General features: G+C 44.2%; 1 pseudogene; it reads left to right on the top strand.

Moving 5' to 3' along the window:
* Window positions 1-4,477: 4,477 nt before the first annotated feature.
* LOC127220854 (V-type proton ATPase subunit G 1-like) lies at window positions 4,478-22,273 on the top strand (annotated as a pseudogene).
* The last annotated feature ends 1,587 nt before the right edge of the window (window positions 22,274-23,860 follow it).

Raw genomic sequence — 23,860 nt, 5'->3', positions numbered from 1 at the left:
GGCAAGTCTCCTCACTAGCTTCACTTACCTTCATGCTTGAAGGCAAGTAGGGCTCTCATCACAGTTTCTTTGGGTGTTGCATTTACTAGACTCTTTCAAACTGTGTCTCTAAAGAATGACTAAGTATCACTCATCCTCTGTGATCTACAGAGGTGAGCACTGAAGACCCCTCCTCTCCTGATGCATTATGGTACTCTACCACGTCTGAGGCCTGGTAGGAGATTGATCATGGCCAACCGATGTGTGTTGATCTGTGATCAAACACAGTGTAGTGGTTGAGGTATATGCTAGACATTCATATCCCACAGGCTGAGAAAACCTGAGAGCAATGAAACATGAGGGAGTTATGGGCCAGTTCTGAGATCTCTGCCAGATGTTTCTTGGGAAGTGGTACACGCTTGCCTGTTGAAATTGGTGGGAGAGACCCTGGAAAAGGCACACATCTAAAGTGTTCACTTGCTAAGTGATAGGTCAAGATCCCGTTTTGCTTAAGCTACCCTGTAAAGAGAGACTATGAGGATGATGATGGCATCCAGGATGTTACAGAAGCCACACATTCGGACATGGAGAGAGAAGGCCAAGGGCCACCACTTGGAGTCCCTTTGTGCATTGCTCAGTAGGATCCTGGACTTTGGGGCCAAACATTGCCAGCCTTGAATCATATTATCCAAGACAGGACTTGCTGCTAGCTAAGTGGAAATTTCCAAGTGACTATTTTATGGATTTGTCACCAAGGGACTAATAGGCCACCAAGCTGTATCTGCACTCATTGCGTGCCTACCACATTCTCTTGCATATCCTGACTCCAGTACTGTGTAAAGACCCAGACCTTGTCTTGGGCAGCTGAACTGTGGCCTCTAAACTTCCCTGAATTGTGCCTTTTGCCATGTGCTGAAGGAACATCCTCTATTGCAAGTGACATCATCCCTTGACACATCTTTTGAAGACCTAAAGGTAGAATGGCTGCTTCACTGAGGGCAAGGTAGGAGGGAGGCACCTTGAGCCACCCCACGTGGTTTTAGATGGAGGCATAAGACAGTGTGCAGGTGGCTGGAACATTAGGACCAGCCTAGTCACATGAAGATGGCTTGCCATGGCCATCAGCTCCACCTTGGTTGTTGTCTGAAAACTCAATAGTGCTGACAGCAGGCAATCAGAGCCATCTGTTTGGCACCCGATTTCAGCAACCTACAAGGATGGGGGCAGCTAGTGCAACATGGATGAGCTGCCCTCCACAGAGGCCTCACCTGGTAAGAGCAAAGCATGGGTATTTGATTAGTTGGATAGTAAGTACAGCTTGGGGAAGACTTGTTATCTGAGCCAGCTTTTCTCACTAGGGCTTTGCCCCCTGCCTGTTTCTTTCTTTCTTTTTTGACACTGGCTTGCAGATAGCCTGAGTGATGCCAGCTGGGCAGGTGTTTGGGCACAGGCTTTTGCCCAGCTTTCCTCATGTCCCTGAGCTGGGCAGGGGCACAGGTGTCCTCAGCCCACTGTTTGGAAATTCAGCTTCACCTCTTTCCCTTCTTATTTGTGATACCGTGAACAAATTATTCAACATTTCAAAGTTCCTACTCCCTTGCATGCTTCTAGGAGACAAAATTAGCATATTCGTATCTTCATGGCAACAAAAGGTAAACGGGATTGGCCATGGAGAGGAGTCCATGCATGTATAACCTGCCACCATTTCAGTGTTCTATCTTGTCACTCACTGTCCAGACACTGCCATGCAGTGGGAAGTAGGTTGGTTGGTTTATTTTAGCTCCTGTAATGAACCCTCTGTTCTCTGGTTTTAACCCTACTAAATTCTGGTCATTTTGGCAGAATGCAAAAAATTCCCCTTTTCCCTGAAAATGCTTAGCTCCTAAATATCATACTTTAATCATTTAGTGCTATCATTGAGATGTAAATGGCTCTGCTGTTATTTGTAACTTTTAGCTAGAAATTGATACATTTTCCATCCATTTCTTACAAGGCATTTAAAAAAAAAATCAACCATCCAGGATGGGATTCTATGAGATACATGGAGATGGGAGAGGAGGAGAGGCAGACAGACAGACAGAACGAGACAGAGAAATAGAGGGAGATGCCTTGCGATCTAAGGAGGACCTCCTCAAACTCCTGGGCAGTTAGATTCAAAAGGACCTTTGGGCCCTTGTGCCTAAGCTGCCCCTCGAACTGAAAAATAAGAGTCCTCAAGGCCTGTGCTGCTAGCTGCCCTGTCCTGTGTGAACCAGTGCCTTGTTTAGTCATTGTCTCCCTCTGGGCTACAATAGAAAGTCTCATGGACAGGAAGCCTAGAGTAAGCAGATAGTCATGTCTTACAGGTCAGGGCATGGGATACACAAGATTACATGATCAGGCCCTTCAAGGTTACAGACTGCTGACTTCCATTAGGCCTTCCTCAGGAGGACCAGAAGCAGTGGGCTGCCTTCCACAGCCTGCTTTCAAATGCCTCTACACTGGAACAAAGAGTTCCACATGTGATACTTCTACACAGATGGACAGCTATACCATAATAGTAAACAGCTCCAGTCTGGACTCAAAGCAAGACACAGAAACTGCTCAGTCCTCGGTCTAACCCTCCAGCTCTAGCCAATTAGTGCCATGTGAAAATGTGTGTCTAGAATTACCAGATATTTTAAAGTTACAAAGAAAAGATTTATGTCTGTGGCTTTAGATATGGTAGAAAGATTTGAAGATTTAAGGCCCAGGAAACCATGATGCAGCTACTGTGGCCCTTGGTGATTGCTGAGCTTAAGGCATGGCAGCCCTCTCAGAAGCTGGGCCTGCCTGTGGAGGGGAGGCTTTGAGATATGGGGGTAGGGAAAGGGGGGTGGGAGGGGGTGAGATGCTAGGCAGAAGTAATGCCTTCCCTTTGCTGTACACTGTTTAAAAAGGGCCCTTGCTAAGGAAAGGCTATTTTAAAGCAAAACAAGTGCTGGTTGGCAATGGGCAGAAAAGCTGTGCCTGGAGGGCTCAGATGCCTGACACTGCATGATTGGGTGGTGGGGGTGGGAAGCTACTTTTCTCAAAACACCCTCCCCGAGAAGAGAGTTGTAGTCCTGTATTTACATCCCAGAGATGCTGAGAAATCCCGAGCCAGCTAGAGGCCCTGTGGGAATGGGGGTCTGAAGGGGCAATGTGTCAGCCCTGAGAGGCCCTGGTGTTCGGAGCAGAGCTTAAATGTTCAGGTGTGGAGCATGGTCAGGGCCGCAGGGCTAGCACAGTCTGGGCCTTGCAGTTTCCCCAGTGCCAGCTCTGCCTGGGAAGCCATCGTGCATCCACACATTCATCTGCCCATGCTCAGTGCTGGTTCTCACTGACACGCCAGAGGAGCAAACACTGTCACTGGGACTCTGTACAAAAGAGTTATTGAAGATGGCCAGTGTTTGCCACTGTTCCAGCAATGCATGGAGAAATTCACAGCTGATCAGGACTTCCCATCCTGCAGAGCCCTGTGGTTGTAGTTGCCAAGCCAATGTAAGGGAGCCCAGGGCATCTAGACAGCTAGTTGTTAAAGCTGCCCTATGGAGGTATGCTTGAAGGAAGTACTGACAACAAATTGCATGTGAGCGGGGATGTAGGAGTAAACAGGACAGATGTGTGGAGGACACGTCCTTGACTGAGCACGTCCTTCATTATCAGACTGGTCTCCTTGGAAACTCATCGGGAAGGGAAATTAAAACCTGGTTTCTACTACTCTGGCTGTCAGCCAATAAAAGATATTGGCTAATGCTTTGTCTTAGTGCCTGCCTTCCTACAAACGATGGGCAAACACAGAAGAAGGTATTGATTCTGTAGCAACGAATTCCATTAGTTGCCTGAGCTTTGTACACAGAAAGGGGGGTGTGACCTCTTGACAGTTGGAGGAAGGCTGCTGAGGAGTGTGAAGCTCCATGGGGAGGGCTGTAAGGAGACTGGATGGCAGGGCTCTAAGATGCTGGAGTGTGGAGTATGGTTGGGTGAGTTTTTATGTAGCAGGAATGTCACCTGCCCATTCCAGTCACTCATCAGAGGTTACTGTAGCAGCATTCACATTCCATTGTCAAGAGGGGTCATCCCTAACCCCAGTCTAGTCACCCCTTCTGGGTCCCACTAACACAGCACAGAGCCTTCGGGTCCTCTTGAGCTGGCTTCAGCTCAGTTAAAACAACATGGCAGATTAATGTGCTGCTGAGTATGCTGACAGTAATTACTCACCAATTCTGTCATTCCTAATTTAGAGTGAGGGAATCCACATGTTCCAGAGTTGGGTTATTGTGACTCAGACTCACCAGGTCGCTCAAGGACTCTGGCCAGAGCACCCAACTCCTGGCTTCTGTTTTTCAATAAGTTGACCAACAGACTTCATGCAGTGCTCACCATCTTCAGGTGCCAGGCTGTTCCAGAGCCCAGGTAAGTGAAAGGAGCATCCCTCCACTCCATGTGTGTTTTCTAGAACACAAGATGTGTCAGACATGTGGCATCACTCCCAAGGATGGTGGAGAAAGTGGAGTACTCCCCTGTGAATGCCGTCTATGATGAAGTGGCACGAGGTACAGTATGAGTAACAGGGTGCTTTGGTTCCTAATGATCCCCAAACAGGTGAACACAGTGGCTTCAGATAATATTTCCTAAAAATTCCGGAGCCAGAAGGGTAATATCAAGACACCAGCAGGGTCATTTCTTCATGATAACTCGGAGGGAGGATCTCTCCCCGCCGTTTCCTACCCTGATTTCGGTTGTTAGTGATCTTTTTTTTTTTCTTTTGCATATATTGCCTTCACCATCATCACATAATTCCCTCTCTGTATCTTCTCACTTTTCCATCTTTTATGAGACAGAAAGTATTCGACAGGAATCATATTGAATCACGTATTAACTGCTCTAACTCATGAACATGGGAACACTCCATTTACACATGTCAGCTGTATCTGCCTTGTGAGTGTTTTACAGTATTAAGGATGGCTGTCCATAAAGACAACAGATAAGTGTTGGCAAGTATGCAGAGGAAAAGGAATCATTACCCTTTGTTATGAGAAGGTAAAGTACCACTACCGTGATGTGGAGGCTTCTGAAATACAAAATGGAAGAGCATATGGCCAACCATACCATCTCTGGGGTTATTCACATCCCAAAGCGCTGAAAACAAAAGTTCTTCTGCTCTCATCATTTTAGCCTTATTCATAGGCACTGGGTTTGGCGATAGTTGGCAGCAGATTGAATGGATGGGGAAAAATAGAATGGAGTATTTATTCAGCTTCAAAGAAGAAGATATGACCACTTGAAGCGACATACAAAGAGAACTTGAAGAAACGTTCTGTGTAAAATAAGCCAGGCTCAGAATGATAAATAGTGTATACTCAAATGGATGGACATGTCATAAAAAGGAAAGCATAAGAAATAAAATAAAAAAAAATCAGCTACCAAGAGCAGACCACTGGTGACAAGGGTCTGAGATGGAGGAAGGAGGGAGCCAATGGTCTAAGGCATAAAGTGGTGGTAATGGCAGGAATTTGTTATAAAGGTTTGCATTTGCATGGTGATTGTAGCAACACTTCATTTGCATGGTGACTATAGTAGAAACACTATCTCAGCATGGTGGCTATAGTAGCAATAGTACCTAAGCATGGTGACTGAAGTAACAGCACTGTCTCAGCATGGTGGCTGTAGTAACAATGTTGCATCAGCTTGGTGACTGTAGTTACAGCACTGTCTCAGCATGGTGGCTGTAGTAACAATGTTGCATCAGCTTGGTGACTGTAGTAACAATGAGCATCAGCTTGGTGACTGTAGTAACAGCAATGTCTCAGTATGGTGACTGTCCTAAAAGCCCTGCAATAGGATAGCATCTTTAGCAGCAATGCTCCTTTATACACTGGGAATGTTCCTACAGTTTCTCTAGAGGGTTATTGTTAAAAAATGGGAATTTGAATATGATAGGTTTTTTTTTGTTATTGTTGTTGTTTTTTGTTTTGTTTTTTTTTTGTTTTGTTTTTGTTTTTTTCTAAGGAGAGAACTCTGAGGCAGACTGAGATAGTCTGTAGGATGCCACTGTTATGGCTGTTTCCTGACCCTTGGTCCTGTAGCTGGTCCTCATTGCCATTTGACATCCCTGTTTCTGTTAAAGCTCCATTGACCTGCTTAAAAAAACTTCAGTGTCATCTGCATAATTCAAGGTCTGAGATGGTCAATGTGATTTTTATTATCATTTTCTAGACTGAGACCCACCTACCTATGTAGAAAGTATGTTCTGTAGCTGTTATTAATGTAATAGCCCTTTGTGAATAAATAATACCCAGAGAAAATTAGCATGCATTGAAGATTTGATTTATTTCAAATGTTTTTGTATGTTTTATAAGAAAAAAAGCATGATAAAACTGAGATTTGGAATCATTTCACAACAGAGATGTTATACACTTAAACCCTTCAGACTCGTTTAAAGAAATTTCCATAGGAAACTTTAGTCAGTGCTTCACGACCCAGTTACAACTCAGTCATGCTGCCATCAGGGAGCAAATTTCAACACATGAGCCTCTGGGGGGACACTCAGCGACTAAACCACAAGGAAAAGTTGGATGGAAAGTTAATGAGCCAAGTGCTGAGTTCAAACGAGATTGAAAACAAACCAATGAAGCCGTGTTAGCAATAACATGAGAAATAAAAACAAGTCAAGAAATTAATGAAACATGCAGTATGTGCCCCCCAAAAGACGAACAGCTACATGGAGTCTGACTTCGTAAAAGAACACTTGACTGCTGACTAATCTTAGGAACAATTAATCAGAGTCAGGCATGTCAAAACTAAAGGGGGAACAAAAGCATGAAGGCGAAACGGGACTTAAACTGTAAACCAGTAACAAGAGAAAAATGAACAGTGGCTGGTTTTGAAAGAGACTCACAAACATTGATAGAGACGAAAACAGGCTTCCCACTATGACTTACTCTGAGAAAAGCCGGCAGAGGTACCTAATAGTGAAGATTTACTGCCAATATCCACAAATGTTCCCAGGTGGGAAGGTGGGCAACTTATCCTTCTCATCCAGGAAGCTGAAGAGGCAGAAGGTCTCAACTCACTCTGAAGACTATGTGGGTCTGGATCAGGCGAATGAAGACAGCTCAGGTAGGGGAGGTACAGTCAGCTGTGCATGGGCCACAGACTTAGAAATGATAATATGTGAGCACAATGAAGAATAAAAATTGTATGAATATACAAGAATACCGGTGTATGCAAACATTCTAGGGAACATACAGAATAATTTACCAGACCTACATCATTTTTACAACTTGGAATCTCAACCCTACATCTGGGCATAATCTTCTGGTTGTCTACCAGTGGTCTCAGATTGTACAGGGCTGAGGCTCACACACACGCCTGGCTGCAGGGCTCTGTCTGAGTGATCCCTTTGACAATCATCCCATTTTTAACTTATTTATTTGGGCATGCACATACATATGTGAGCCATGGCACATGTTTGAAGGTCAAGGGACGACTTTCAGGAGTCTGCCCTCTCCATCTACCATGTGGGGATGGAGCTCAGGTTGCCAGGCTTAGGGGAAAGTGTCCTTGCCTGCAGACACAGCCACCTCTCTGTTGCCATTTCCCCTTGATCATGGTCTGTTTTCTGTGGCTTGCATGAAAAGTGAGAACAGCTCTGTGAACCCACATACACTACAGAGACCTGGCTTTCTGGTAGAATTTCTGCCAATATTTCCATGTTCCTAAGCTATGGGCAAAGCTGCGTAGCTGACAATATGTCACGATTATTATTGACAAGAGATAAACTATGTTATTAAGTAATTAAATCCTTCCCCGGGTTTTGATGATGATTCCTGAGAATCATGAAGAAGAAATATTTATTTTGAAAAAAAAATAGGTCAAAGTTGATTCATACCACAAGTGGAATGCAACCTCAGTTAGTGATGGTGTCAAAAATGAGTTAAAATAACACGGTTCGACACTTGGGTAATTGTGGGTGGTTCAGTGTTATGTGCAGACAGATATCAACTTTTTATAAAGTAGTTATGATGTGCTTTTTGTATCACACATACACACACACACACACACACTTATAGACATGCATAGCCACACACACACTCACAGTGACATGCACACAGACTCATATACACATGCACATGCCTTTTTAAAAGATTTGTTTTTATTATTTTTAATTACACATGGTGTGTGTGTGTGTGTGTGTGTGTGTGTTTGTGTGTGTGTTTGTGTATGCTTGTGTAAGTGCAGGTGCCCACAGAGACAAGAGGCATCAGACACACTATAAGCTGGAATTAACAGGCAGTTGTGAGGCCTCCAACATGGGTCCTGAGAAACCGACTTGGGTATTCTGAAGAAACAGCATGCTGTCAAATAGCCTGGGCCTTCTTGCCACTGCCCTTTTCTTCCTGTGGCTATCAGTCCTATCATACTAACTCAGTCAGACTTTGAGGTGTGCAAGAAAACTGTGAAATCAAAGATGTTTCCTTCTTCACTTTCTCACTCTGTTTTGCTTTTGATAAATGGTCTTGCTGTGCATCCTATGCTGGCCTTGAACTTACGGTCCATTTGCCTCAGTCTCCCAAGTGCTCAGATTACAGGTGTGCATCATCACACCAAGTTAATAATTAGAGAAAGATGCTAAGTGTGGGTTAGCCATACACTCAGTTGTACTAGTTAATCTTCTCAGAGGTGGGCCTCTGAAGATAAGTCTGGAAAGAAGAGTGTAAAGTGAGGATTGGGGCTGGGAACTTCCCCAGATATAGTCACAGTCAACCAAGAAAGGGGACAGCTGTCCACTAGCAGCCACCAACTCTGACAATTGGGTCAGGATATGTCAATCCAGAAAAGGGAAACTGAGTGGACACCACCTGATCCACAACAATCATCCCTGTGCAGTCCCCACAGCCACTAGTTCTTCAAAGAAGCATCTCTCCAATCACGATTCCATGCTTACAGTTTTGGGAAACCCTCTGGCGGATTGTTGGCAGAGTCCCATCCTCATCGCTGCAGGAGAATCTTACCGACAATGCCCACTCCTCCAGAAACACTGAATTACCCTCATTGTTAATTATCACCTTGTGCGCTCGGGAGGATTGCTTAGTGGGTCAGTTGACCCAACTCATTCTTAATAGGTCTGAAAACTCAGTTACCTAATCTGGCTGTGGTTTACTTAGCTATTGTTTTGCATCAAGAGAACCTCTTAGATTCCCTGAGAGCATCATTCTATGTGCACTTTGACCCCATAGTGGCCAAACTAATTCCTTCTCACACATCATGGCCACTTTTGTATCTGCTGGTTTTCTGGCATACAGAGCTCAAAGCAATCAGGCAAGGGATGTGGCTTTGGGTTTAGATGGATTGTTACTATGTCCTGTTAATGGCCTCAACCCTTTTGCTCTTGGGACCTCTAGACTCATAGATTGGCCGCAGAGCCAAAAAATGCAGGATTAGGAAATGCAAACTTCCTGATGCTGTCGTTGTTGTTCTTTTGTTACAGTTATAAGAATAAAAGGTGGAGATGGGAGTGAGTGGTCCCTAGTGTGGGTCCCAAGTGAGTGGGGTCCCAAGGTAAGGGACCATGTGGGAGAGCATAGTAGGTTCCATAGCAGATGAGGGTGACCGAGGAGGGAGGGAATAACACGCCAGGCAGATAGAGCTTAAAGGAGGAGTTTATTTAGAAAGGGAAGAGACATAGAGGCACCGGGAACAGAAGAGGAGAGAGGGGGAGAGAGAGAGAGGAAGAGAAGAAGAGGGGGATAGCTGGTGGCCAACCTAAATTTAAAGGAGGGAGGGGTGAGGCACTTGCTTTAAAAAGGGAAACTCGAGCATAACTGAGTTCCCTACACAGCCCGGTAATGAGTAACATAGCGATGACATGGCCATGCATGTCCCGCCCATCATTAGGGAGCAGGGGCAGCAGAATGCTGGTGTCCAACAGTCGTGGGGCTGGGCAGAGTGGGCCGAGCCTAACTGCCATCCTGCCATGCACCGTGCCATGCAGTCACTGTACTTTGAGGACATAGCCCCACATGTTGACCATGATCTTCATGATACCATCCCGCCCTGAAGGACAACGTCCCCTCCTCTCAGGGCCTTGTGTCTGACAGGGAACATCTTCCAAGAAGTCATGCCATTCTCTTTCTAGTTTGCCAGTTCCCAGCGTGTGATCTATGGTGTGCCCTGCCAGCACCACACCATGTACTCACTGGCACCCGGGCTTTGGTGGACTTGGGTGACATTGCCCACTGTTGCATGACTCTCAGTTGGAACATCTCCACTCCCTTAAGTCCCCACACATATCTCTTGCTGACATCTTGACTCCCGTCCTTGATTTTGTTCAGGGCTGCTCAACAAATAATTAGTTAAGCCCTTTGTCTCTGCCCGTGAATTTATAGCTACCCTAATGTGGGTGACTCTTGCCCTCAAACCTTATTCCTGGTTTTACCCTTGGTCATAGGAGGCTTCAAGATGCCCCTCCCATTTCCACACAGGGCTTCTCTTTAAGTTACTGGTGGGTTTTGTCATTCCCCCTCTAACATATCTGTGGCACTCAGCAAGAATGTCTGAATTCTACAGTCTTCTGTGGTATTCTCTTTACGATCTACAGGGAGATTGTAATCTCTGTCTCCTCAGCGCCAGAGATGTTGTGCAAGTGAGAACTCCCAAGCCCATGGCTTCTTATCTCCGATCACCCTGGAGAAGGTCTTAGCCCTTTGACCCCTTTCAGTACTGGTCTATGCTGAAACTCCCTCGCTTGCTTATAGTGACTGGCATATCACTACACACTAGATGGAGAGTGATCACACCTCAGAATCTGGCTCTTGAGTCTGTTCCTGGGTTCAGGAACCAAAGGTCGAGTTTCTAAGAGATAGAGTCTGAGGCAGTGTTTTGGGTGCATATGATGACCAAGACCTCTTAGAGGCCTCTCTAAAGGAGGAAGTAACTCAAACCAGGAAGGGACATCACAGGGAAGCATTTCTTTGATGTCTTAGTTTGTTTGAGTTCTGTAACAAAATGGCATGATCTACCAGGCTAATGAACAAGGGAAATTTTTTTGTAGGGACTTGGAACCAAGGTGCTGACAGACTTGGTGTCTGGTGAGGCTCTGCAGGAGGCTCATCAACAGAATGTTTCCCTACGTCATCACATGGAGGGAGAGCTGAGGGAGCTCTCTGGGTTGTCCAGTGTGTGAGGGTGCTAGTCCTCTGATTTAATGGCAGCTAGATCCCAGGTCCATTGCGGGTTGAGTTTATGCATGTGAATTGGGAATATGGCATAACATTGTCTACATAGTATAGTTCATACAGATGCGAATGATCTCATCCTAGCCATTTGAGACCTCTTCAATGCTGAGGGCTGCCTCCTAGGTTCTCAATGAGGCAATACTAGTACTTCTTGCTTGCAGCAGCTGGCAAGTGGATGCCTCAGTTAGGGCATTTTAATGAAATGGGATAGCACCTATTATTGCACCCACAAGAGCCTGAGTCAAATCTCAGTCCCACTATTTTCTGGCCGCGTGAATTGGGCAAATCTACAAACTGTGACATAAGGAACTCTGTTAAGTTAGCTTTTATTATTTGCTTTCATAGGCACTATTACCACCCATTATTCAGTGAGTAGAGATTCCTGAAATGACTAATATGAATTAATCTTTTGAGATAAAACAAAACATAAACTTTCATTGTGTACTGCCGCGCAGGTAAAGACGCAATTAATGGCAGCCATGCCGGTACTCACATGGCCCATATCTATCTGCTCTTATAAAATGATGTTACTGCTCAGTACTTACACTGAATAAAATACAATAGGAGGCAGATAGGTTCACCACGCAGTAAGGAGATCCGGTCCCACACTCATTCCCTGCTCCTGTGGGTTTTTTTTAATAAGGTTCCAGCCACCCCCACCGTCTGTGAATCTCCTATAAAATACTAGCTGGAACCTGACATCCCTCAGTATTCAATACAGGATATGAAGCTGACTCAGTAAAAAAGGATTATTTTAATTTAACTAAATTCTTCAGGTATAAAGAATTGTAAAATTACCCTGGGGAGTTAAGAATTGGGTCTATAAATGACTTCTCCATCAGTAACTTCTATTATGCTTCCTTGGGGATAAAACTCCAGTTCCAACACTCTCATCCCATGTCTCTTCCAATCCTCAAGATGCAGAATATGATTGACAGCAGATAACGTGTAGTTTCCGCCATGGAAATGTCAGGAGATGCATCCAGAAGCGTGCTGCCGTCTTGCATGCCCTAGTAACTCAATCAGGGTGTAGACAGGAGTCTAAACAGATACAGGATAATAAGCTACAGTATGTTGGGTGTGGGGAATCATTCCTGGAGTTCCAGCATCTGTGAAGGTAAGTGTACGGGTCCCTATGCCTTCAAGGGTGATGACTTCATCTTACAGATGAGGAAATTGGGAGATTGAACTGATACATTTGTGCATACTCTGCAGGCTAGAGTGCTCTTGTCCAGTGCTCTTCTAACATGCTTTTTTTGTTTTGTTTGAAAGGAACAAAATGATTCATCTCCCTGACTGGGAGAAGTTCTTTTCCAGAAAAATACGCTGAGTCAGTGACCTGTACTTTACCTGAGTCCCTGTGTGTTCTGAGCTGAACTCTGATGGAGGCAGAGGTCCCTGTGGATTCTCAGATGGTAGACTCTGACGCAGACAGAGGCCCCTCTGTGTTGTGAGATGCTTGGAAGCAGATACTCCAAAAGGCAATGCATCTCCCTGAGATGTACAGGAACACACCTGCCTCTTGTGTGGACTGCTATGTGTCCACACATACATGCTGAAATTCCACCTAGAGTTTTGTACATGCTCAGCAAGCTACCACTGGGCTGAATCATGAACCTCAAAGTTTAGTGTGTATTTTAAATGCCTTCCTGGCAGCCTGATCCAACTTCCCTCTTACTTTTTACAGTTTCTCTGTAGGATTTGCTCAGCTGCCAGTCAGCACTTTCCTTAACCCTTTATGTTCTCTGAAAATTTGCCATAGAATTCTGATGTTCTGCCAGACTAAACCTCCCTAGCAGGCAGAATAATGGACTCCAAAAAATGTCCACATCAAAATCCCCAGCTTCCATGTATATTTCACCTGTCATGGAAAGGGATCACACAGATATGCTTACACACATTAAGGGCCCAGGGCTTGTAAGATTACTGTAAATTACTCAGGTGGACCCAAATGACCAGAAGGCCCTTCTGTCGTAACCTAGAGGCAAGAATCAGGGTCAAAGGAGACATAGAGGTTTAAGCAGAGGGAATAATGTGAGCTGGGTCCTTCAGGAAGAAGGTGTGAGCTAGGGAAGAAAGGATAAACCTGTGCTCAGAATCTTCAGAGGCAAAGAGCTTTGCTGCCACCTGTTTTAGTTCCATGTGACCCATTTTGTAGTTTCTTTTTTCACTTATATCCCTCCTCGTGTGTGTATGTGTGTGTGAGTGTGTGCATGCACATGTGTGTGAGTGTGTATTTTTGTGACTGTATATGCATTTGTGAGAGTGTGTGTATGTATGTGTTTGTGAGTGTGTGTGTCAGTGTGTATGTGTTAGTGAATCTGCGTGTATGTGTGCATGTTTGAGCATGTATATGTGTTTGTGTGTATATGTATATGTGTTTGTATATGCATGTGTACATGTGTGTATACATGTGTGTGTAGGTTGTGGTATTTGAGAGTATGTGTGTGTGAGTGTGTATGTGTGTGGTGTGTGTACGTGTGCATGTGTGTATATAAGTGTGTGTAGCTGTGTGGTGTGTGTGAATACGTAGGTGTTGGTGTGTGTGAGTGTGTAGGTGTGTGGTGTGTGTGAGTGTATATGTGTATTGTGTGGTGTATGTATATATGTGTGTGGAGCTGTGTGGTGTGTGTGAGTGTATAAGTCTTGGTGTGTGTGAGTGTGTATGTGTGTGGTGTGTGTATATATGTGTGTGAGTGTGTCTGTATATGTATGTGTGTGTATGTGTGTATAGCTATGTGATGTGTGTGAATGTATGTGTGTGAGTGTGTGTGTATGTGTTTATGTATGTGTATATGTATGTGTGTGTACATGTGTGTATGTGTGTAGCAGTGTGGTATATATGTGTGTGTGAGTGTGTGTGTGTGTGTGTATAGTTGTGTGGTATATGTGAGTATGTGTGAGTGTATGTATGTGTGTGGTATGTGTGTATATGTATGCATGTGTGTGTGTGTGCACCTGTGTGGTGTTTGTGTGTGTGTATGTGTGTGCACACCCCCAGTTGTTCATGTGTGGAGATCAGAGGACAGCTTGCCGGAGCCAGATCTCTGCTTCCACCACATGAGCTCTGGGAATCAGTCTCAGGTCAGTTCATGGACCTGAGTCACTGGGCTCCATAGGCACTGTCTGCTTTTCTTCCTTTCTGCATGTGTGCTCTTAGCTGGTCTGTGAGGAGATGCTATGCTGTCCTGTAAGTTCTAGTCTTAAAAGGGTGAATGGGTTTCCCAGTTTCTAAAGGCACCCCAGTCAGGTTTTCCATAGACAGGGCTTATGGACTGCCCAATTTATTGTAAACACTGATACACAGCATTTCCATCCCTGATCTGTTAGGTTGGCTTTTGTGTTCCTGCAGCATGGATTGCCTGGCATCTCTGATGTCAAAACTCCTGGATTTGCACAGATGGATTTTCTCCATCTAGCATACCGTGCACCAAAATTGTAGGCTATGATTTATCTGAAAATTCTTGGTTTCTTATAACTGTAAATGAGATTTTAAACTAAATTTAAATTCTAAGTGATGACTTTATTTGGAACTCTGTTGTATTTGCCCATGGTTTAACTGATTCCATATAAAAAGGGGGATTTTTTTTTCTCCAAAAATTTAAATCTTACAAAAGTGATGATTGCAAATTCTTTAACTAGGAACAAAATAGCATCAAAATTTTATTTACTTGGAGAATGGCATTGGATACGTTTATCTTTTTTGAGATAATAAAACTTTGTTTGAGTTCTAACAGTGCAATTGGCTGCTCAGTGTGTAGCTCTGAGTGTTCTGAGAAACCGCCATAATCCCAGCTTTGCACAGGCTTTTCACCAGGACTTCTGTCTCATTAGAGAGCTTTGCTCACAGATGAGCACTCTGAGACGACTATGGCCATAGAAATCCCCGCTCCAACTCCTGGTTTCATGCCGGGGATGGTCTAAACACCTTAATCTGGCACAGGCAGTCCCTCCTCTTCGGATTTTAGTTTTAGACTTTGTTCTCCATCTTTCATACTAAGACACAGCCCACACCTCAAAAAACCTCCCCTGGCTGTCATCTGTCACTGTTTGGGAAACCAACAGATGGGAATTTAAACCTGTACTTGTTATCTTGGTAAACTGGTCAGGTTTTTTTTTTTTTTAATTATGTGTGAACCTCATTATTCTTGGGACAACATTTCTCCTGTCATGAAGAAGTTGGTATGATGATTAGGTGGCAAAATAAATCTGCATCAGACGCAGACTTGGCACTGAGAAGGCATAAGCTAGTGGCGATTTCTTCTTCACGGCTGAATCTTGGAAGTGCCCTCACTAACACAAACACCACTCTTCCCCAAGCGCAGCAGCCCCTTGCTGCTTCAAGAGGTGTTGTTCGCCTCTGCTCAGGTGCTGCCATGCCCTCTGTGCTGGAACATTCGGTGTATTCCTCTGGGCTGCAGCAGGCCTGATTTAGTGCTTTTATCCCAGATCCCATGCCTCCTGCAGTCTGAAGCCCAGTTATACTGCTCTTGCTGTTGTTACTGAGAAGAAACAATTTACATTTGCTGGGAACTCACCATGGAGTTGCCAGACTGCTCTTCATATGTGTGTAGAATGTGGTGAGGCAATACACACAGCAAGACACACACACACACACACACACATTCTCACATACATACACACATACATACTCACACACATACACACACACTTCTTTCACACAGAAATACACATATACTCTTTCACACACACATACACACATTCACACACAAACATACCCAGACACACACACAGGAGTGAAGAGTCTTGTAATAAACAGGAAGTGATCTGGGAGAGTTCAGTTGGGTGTGGAAGCAGCCTGTATAGCTACTCGGGTCCTGAGTTTATATCTTACCTGGAATACTGTGGCCATGAGGAGAGGAGAAGATGAGGACAGACTATTCCCTGCACTCACATTGTGGGGGGACACCCATAGCACTTAGTCTGCATCTTGACTCTGCATCTTCATCCTGCCCTGTGTCTACTGGTAGGGTGGGAATGTGACCCACTGGTAGGTCCTGAAATGAACAGCATTAACACCAGGTTCCCTGACACACACTGGCTCATATCCTCTCATCTCTTTGCATTGTACTTCCCTTTGAAGACCACACACACAGCTGGCAACTTCAACTTAGTCTTGTTTTATACAGCTCTCATTCCCCAGCTCTTCCCACCTCTCTGAACAGAAATCATCACCCACTTTAGTGACAGATTGTAGGCAAGGTAAGGTGGTGTGGTTAGGGTGAGCGATGGAAGGATTTCCTGGGAGTAGAGACTGTTCATTGTCAAAGGATAATGTGGGAATCTGTAGGACTGGGGTCCCAATGGATGGGTCTTTCCTTAGGAATTTTCTCCTCACAACATCTTCACAGTTGCTGTCTCAGAATCACAAGGAAGACAACTCTCTGTCTTCTAATAAAGAAGGAGCCCTGTGTCTTCTAGTAAATCTAGGCCCCCATACTCCTATCTGTACCATTGGCCAAAGGAAGCTTCACAGGTGGAGAGAGAGACAGAGGACACACACACACACACAGAGAGAGAGAGAGAGAAAGAGAGAGAGAGCTCCCTCTAATCCAATCCATCTTTTAAAAGGGAGTTTCAAAGTTAACTTCCCTACAGACAAAAGTGAGATTAACCAACTTGAAGACTCATTGGGCATAATGATGTAGGGATGAGGGATTAATTTCTCCTGCTTCTGCTATGAGGACAGTGGGGTATGCAAAGTTGTCTGTTCATCCACACATCACCCTGCCAATGTTACTCATTCTGTGCTGCAAGTGTGAATGTCTAAAACTGATGTGTGACTATGATCTCTCTGGGGAACTGGGCATTTTAATCATGAACTACTCGTCTAGTGTGAGTTTGCCTGCATTTTGTGGTATTATAAATATTTGTATAATTTACATCTTGTCTGAGGAATGTGACACTTAAATGGCCTCTGGCTTGAAATTCTCATGAGAAAACATTAACAGTGACATTTTCACTCACACTCTACAAGTTGCCCTGGAAATAATTAGGATCCCAAAGTGTTGGCTAATCATACACTAGGTGAGAAAATGACTAATTGTTCCAGATAATTAACTTGTGTTCTGTTGATTGATTTTTTCCTCTTCAAGTTAGGTTATGGATACCAGACAGATGGATCTAGCTAGAGGGACCACGCACAATGACCAAAAGGCATTCTTGCCTGTCTGGTCTTCCTTTGGTTCTGGAGTCAGAGTAGCTCTGCATTGCTCTTATTCTACCTGCTGTCCTGTTGATTATGGGAGAATCAGCCATTGTCCTAGGCTGCCTGGGCTCCTCAGCCAACAGTGACTCAATGATGTTAGCAAAGACACCTGGTCTCTAAATTTCTGGCCCCCTGGGGAGCTGGTTTCATGAGAACTGCCTGGGCAAATCTTGGCAAGGCATATTCCCGACTCCAGACCATCATCATGACTGTGCGATGGATCACAAAGTCTTTTCTGCGCACAGGTAGACTCAGCTTTCCTCATTACCCTGTGGTGGGCCACCTTCCACTGTGTCCTTAGCCCTTCACTCACACTGGCTTTCAGAACATGGATGGAGCCACAGCTCCACAGAAAGCCTCCCCTAATGGAGCTGTGGCCCCAGTGCCTGGCTGCTGACTCCACCCAATTGGCCAGCTCCTCATTAGCAGGATCTCTGCTCCAGACTCCAAACCCCAAATGAGTGCTTATCCATCTGTCTCCATGACTTTTCCAGATTCGGGCCATAGCAAGGCAAGCCCAAGTTCTTTCAGTGAGTCAGTGGGTCAGGAACCATGGCACCAATGAAGAAAACCAGTCAAGCCTCATTTAAGAGTGCATGAGGCAGGAACCTTAGCAGCCTTGATTAGAGGATGCAGCTCAGTCTCAACGTGGAGGATTTCTGCCATCAGGATGTTTGTTAGTCTCAACATTGAGTCCTTCTAGAAGGTCAAAGATGCACATGAGTGTCCTTATCTCATCTAGCTGCAAGATTTTTCCTAAATGTCCCCAGGTCACAGCTCAGATGGACACAGTGCTCACCCTTGTGAACTTTAGTGTCCCTTTTTCAAACACTGCTAGTCCTGGAACTCATAGAATAAACCAGGGCAGAGGATGAATGTTACAAGCACTTTCCCACCAACTGGTCCCACAGTAGCATCAGCCCCAAATAACACACAGAAACACTGTATTAATTATGAAACTATTGGCCAGTGTCTAGAGCTTCTTATTGGCTAGCTTTGTCTTAATTACTAACCAATAATTACTAATATGTATTTCTACATCATCTTATCTTTCCAAGAATGCCAGACTCATGAGTCCTCTCTTCCTGAGATCACATCAAGACCCCATCCTACGTTTCCCGGAATCTGCCACCTCTCCTAGTCTTACCTATCTTGCTTCCCTATTGGCCAACAGTGCTTTATTCGTTAACCAATAAGAGAAACATATTTACAAAATGACATTTCCCATCAGATGAAGTCTCCGGACACTCATTCTTGCTCCTTGAGAACTGTTGTGTCTTTAATGCTGACACTTCTAATGTCCCAGGAGGACTGAGGTTCTCCTTCATCCCGCCTGGTCTCTCTGTGACATGACCGACATGATCAGGTTAGTGAGACCCTCAGCACTTAAACTCCCCGTGACTTAATCACCGGAATGTAATACTGTGTGCTGAGACTCTGTTGGGGGATGGGCTTTTCTGCTTTGTACTAGGTTTTGTGTGAAAAGGGGAGCCTCATGAGTGGAGATCACAGCTATGTACAGAATATGTCATCAATACATTTGTGTAAGTCCTAAGCTTTGACGACATTTTAGCTTGGCTTTTTACACAAAATGCAGATTTCGTTTAATTTCTTTTGAGTCAATACGTAGGCGTAGAACTATTTGGTCACCTGGCAAGTGTATCTTCAGTTTTGTGAGGGGTACTAATGGATATCCATGGGAAGTGTAACATCTTGAAGTCTCACTAACAATGTATGGGAGTGTATGCCCGAACACATCCTTTAAACAGCTTCATGTCAAGTTGTATGGTCAGTGCTAACTCTGGCCAATTCAGTGGGATGTGGGATGAGAGTACAGTGTGCTGTAGTTCTCATCAGCAGTTTCCATGATCTACTAAAGAACTTTTACCAATCACAGTTAAAACACCCTCTTACATCTGATGCTCTATAATTTTACCATTAGACTTAGGGCTTTTTTAAATGTGGTACGAAGTGAGAGAAATGTTTTGTCTTAATCAAATTTCTCCATGACATTTATTGAAAAGCAATCAAAATTTGTTGGCAACATATTAAAAAACAAATTATAGAGTGTGGGCAATTTTTGGATTCCTTGATTGTTCCTGTGAGTCTGTCTGTCTGTCCACCCAGGAATAGTAGTATCCCACTGACATCTTGTGGAGTCCCAATTTCAGCTTTCTCAGAATTATTTTTGATGTCCCAATGATCTTTTATTGGCTCTTATGTAATGATCTTGGAAATAGTCGATAGATTTTTCAAAGGAACTAAAATCTTGATTAAGGAAGTGGTGGTTAGGAAGGAAAGAGAGGACCAGGAGATGGTGGAAAATAGCTATGCATCAACTAAAACCTCCAGGGAGTAAGCCAGCACAGCACCCTCAGAGGTGGGTGAATGCAGAAAACCACTGAGCTTTCAACACCAAACAGGGAAGAAAACTCCAGAAAACAGAACAAAATGAGAGAGAGAGAGAGAGAGAGAGAGAGAGAGAGTTCAGCTCCAAGTGTGGTGTGAATACGACACCAGAGCCCCAGAAGTGGGAGTCATTGCTTAGTAGAAAGATAGTATCAGAAAATGTGTACTGTTCTCTCTCTCTTTCTCTCCCTCTCTTTCTCTCTCTGTCTCTCTCTCTCTCTCTCTCTCACACACACACACAGAGAGAGAGAGGGAGAGAGAGAGAGAGAGAGAAAGAGAGAGCATACTTGAGGGATAAATCTGTGAAGAGCAGGAGGAGCAGCAAGATCAAAAATCTACAATGAACACAAAACTCATCATTTAGAGTATTTGTTGTCCAATCAGACAGGACTCCTCAGGTTCCTATACTGTGTAGATGTAGGGCAAATCCGCTCTTCCTTTCAGCACTGGACTATAGTGGTGGCAAGAAGCCATTTTCAAAAGATGACTGTTGAGTCAGAGTTGAAGTGGGACTAGAGATAAAATCTGTTCTTGTATGTGTCTTCCTGGGGCTCCCCCTGGAGCTCACTCTAGGTAGTCAGGACCAAAGTCTGCCATGTGTGCTGCCAAATCCTCTAGTTAGAGGGATAAGAAATCCTTTCAGATTTGTAGAGTGCTGCAGGTGGTGGATTGTCTGTCTGAGCCCTCCTAGACTGGACTGAGGCTCCCTAGCTTCATGGAAGAGTGCCCAGCTGTGGTAAGAACTTGGAGATGCTCATGTCTAAAGCCAATGGGAATCTTTGAGACAGCCCTAGTGAGTACCCAGAGAAGGGAGGATCACCTAGAGTAATCATGACTGCATACTGCATATCACATCCTCTACTTGAAAGACAACACCAAACAAACAAACAAAACAAACAAACAAAAATCAAAACCAGGAAGCAAGATAGCACACAGGGTCTTTGTTCTAATTGGAGGATACCAGACTAAGAGTGCGGAGAAGAAAGGACAATATGCTACAGGCTCCGACCACCCCACTGAGAAAGGGACGTTCCTGGGATGAGCAATTGGATCTCTTCATCCTTACACTTATTTTGACATTGTAGTTCTTTTTTATATTTTAATTATTGTTATTTTTATTCCTTCCCATCCCACCACCCTCCTTCAGCTTCTTCTTTGACTGTAGAACTTTTTGTAAAGACTGCTTAACTGAGGCTAAGTCAGACAGAGCAGCTCATACACAGAAAATCTTATGCTGTCCTCTTCTGTTTGCTATTAGACTCCCCCCATGTTGCAGACAGCTTGTCCGGCCCTAAGACCCCTCTTCCCCATCTGAGATAGTCTCTCCTATAGGGTGCAGTTGACCTGTGGTCGGGGAATCTCCTTGGTCAGCACCCCACGTGCTGGAATTATTTAAGGTCATCTGGATTCTCTTTGCATTCTATCAGTGGAAGCAGCTGCTTTTTCTCCCCTTTCTCTCGCCCCCTTCCGTTTACTTTCTGCTGTGTTCCTTTTCTCTCTCTTGCTCAAATACTAATTGCTTGTCTCATTCTGCTTCTTTTCATTTTCGCCCTTGGTAACAATATCTTACCATGTCTCCCACCGTCCTTTTTTCCCTCCCAAGATTATTAGAGATGAAGGAGTAATGTGTTTAGCTGACTGTTACTTTAATTTCAAGGGGGGGGGTTTGTCTACCAGTTGCAACTTCTTCTGAAGCTGGTTTTATAGGCACAGGGTGTTATTGGATGGAGATCGTGCCCAGAATGAGGCTAGTGAGTGTTGAGGGTCTAGCTACTGAGCTGCATCCCTGCTCCAGTGGAGAGTAATTACACTTCCACCATATTGTAACCTGGTCCCACCTGAACACTGCAGCCCCTTCAATTGAAAGACAAGTGGTTTAAAACCAAACCTGTGTGTGTGTGTGTGTGTGTGTGTGTGTTTGTTTGTGTGTGTGTGTGTGTGTGTGTGTGTGTGTGTGTGTAAGTCATTGATTTAGGGTGTTCCTTCGGCAGAGAGGTCCCTGCAACTTGAGTCAGTCTCAAGGCATCCAGCAGCTGCTGCAGCCCGAGAAGCAGGGCAGAGAATCGGGCCGGCTGAGGCCCACAAGCAAAAGAACCAGCGGCTGCAGCAGGCCAAGAGAAAAGCCCAGACTGAGATTGAACAGTATCACCTGCAGAGGGAGAAAATCAAGGTCAAGGAATCTGCCGCACTGGGGTCCCACGCGGTTGTAGCAGTGAGGTGGAGAAGGAGACCCAGGAGATGACCGTCTTCTAGAACTATTGCCAACAGAACAGGGATGGAGTCCTGGGTAACCTCCTGGCCTTTGTGTATGTGTGACATCCGGCCAGAAATCCATGAAAATTACCGCACAAACGGATAGGTGGTGGAAGCACCTGCTCTGTGGGTTGTCATGGGAGATTCCCTCATAGAATAGGAAACCTCCTCCGCAGAGCTCCAGTTTTATTCTGGAAGGCATTAAATTATTTCTCTATGCTGTTGTCGGTCCCTTCACTTTTTGAGAGTATCAAATCTAGCTTTTTGTACAACTTAGTAAGTCCCTGAAGTTTCATTGTTTTACCTTGTGTGTCTTTAAGAGTATAAATTTCCTACTTGTTTGTGGAAGCAGTAGGCATCACTGTTGATTTTTCCTTTATTAGTCTATTTAAAAAAAAAAACAATTCTTTGAAGAAAGCAAGGGAAAAAATTGTTCCCTCTATGTTCTTAAAGTTCAGGGGCATTATCTATGAAAAATGTTAAATAGCATTTGTAACTCTTATGAAGCAACAGCCAGCCTGATAATAGTCCTTTCTGGCTAATTTAGGACAGAGATATGCTTGTTCAGGCTGCCTTTAGTATATCTTAACCCAAATTACTGGATGCTAGGACTCAAGAACATGTTACATGTTATTTGGTGTGCTTGTAATCACTTAAAAGTAAAACTTTGTCTTGCCTTTCAACCCCCCCAATAAACAAACAAACAAACAAACAAAAAACAAAAGACAAAAAAAAAAAATGACTAATCCCAGATGTTCAGGTTCCAGGACAGAATCAAGAGACACATGAAAAGTCAAAGCGATGTGACTCCTCTAGAAGTGGCCAGTGCCACAGTAATGGCTTCTAGTGAAAGTGAAGCAGATGGATTCCCAGACAAAGAATTCAATAGAATGATGATTATCAAGAGTGTCCAGTTAACACAAAGGGAACACAAACTCCTAATGAAACAGAAGAAAATACAATTAACAAAATAAGGAAAACAATATGAGATTCAAGAGATTAATTCAATAAAAGTGAAAAAGTCAAATTAAAAATCTAATGTTAACATTATATAGGTATATATAAATATATAATATAAATATGTATTACACATATATATGTATATATACATTCTGCTGATCACATTCTCTCCTTATTTCCTCCTATCTCCCTCCCCCCCACAAGACTACTTTTTTGTTTGTTTGATTTTTTGGTTTTTCGAGACAGGGTTTCTCTGTATTGCTTTGGAGCCTATCCTGAAACTCACTCTGTAGACCAGGCTGGCCTCGAATTCACAGAGATGCACCTGCTTCTGCCTCTCAAGTGCTGAGACTAAAGGTGTGGGCCACCAACGCCCAGCTAAAGACTACTTCTTCATCCCAGCAAATGCCCCTCCTGTTTTCATGTATTCTTGTTTGTTTGTTCATAGCCCACTGCGTCTAACTAGTGTTACCCGCATGAGCATGGGTAAGGGGTTATTTGCTCAAAAACTGGCAATTTACAAGTAACTACACTACTGAAAACTATGACACCCTCTTTCCCAACAACTGTGAGCCACCTATATCTCCTCACGGAGCCAGATGGGCCTACTAATACTTTCCCATGTGAGCATGCCTCCCTGCTCCCCACTCTGGAACTTTTTCTCACTGTGCATGTTTATGACCCTTTAAGGCTATGGCTGGGAGGTGGTATGGTCAAGGCTGCATCTCTGAACCAAAGTGTTTGTTGTGGCAGCATTTCATACTGGTAAAGGTGTTTGTTATACATTAGG

Source organism: Phodopus roborovskii, unplaced genomic scaffold (genome assembly GCF_943737965.1).
Source record: "Phodopus roborovskii unplaced genomic scaffold, PHOROB, whole genome shotgun sequence".
Taxonomy (NCBI): domain Eukaryota; kingdom Metazoa; phylum Chordata; class Mammalia; order Rodentia; family Cricetidae; genus Phodopus; species Phodopus roborovskii.
Note: the sequence above shows the minus strand (reverse complement) of the source record. Positions and strands in the feature narration are given on the sequence as shown.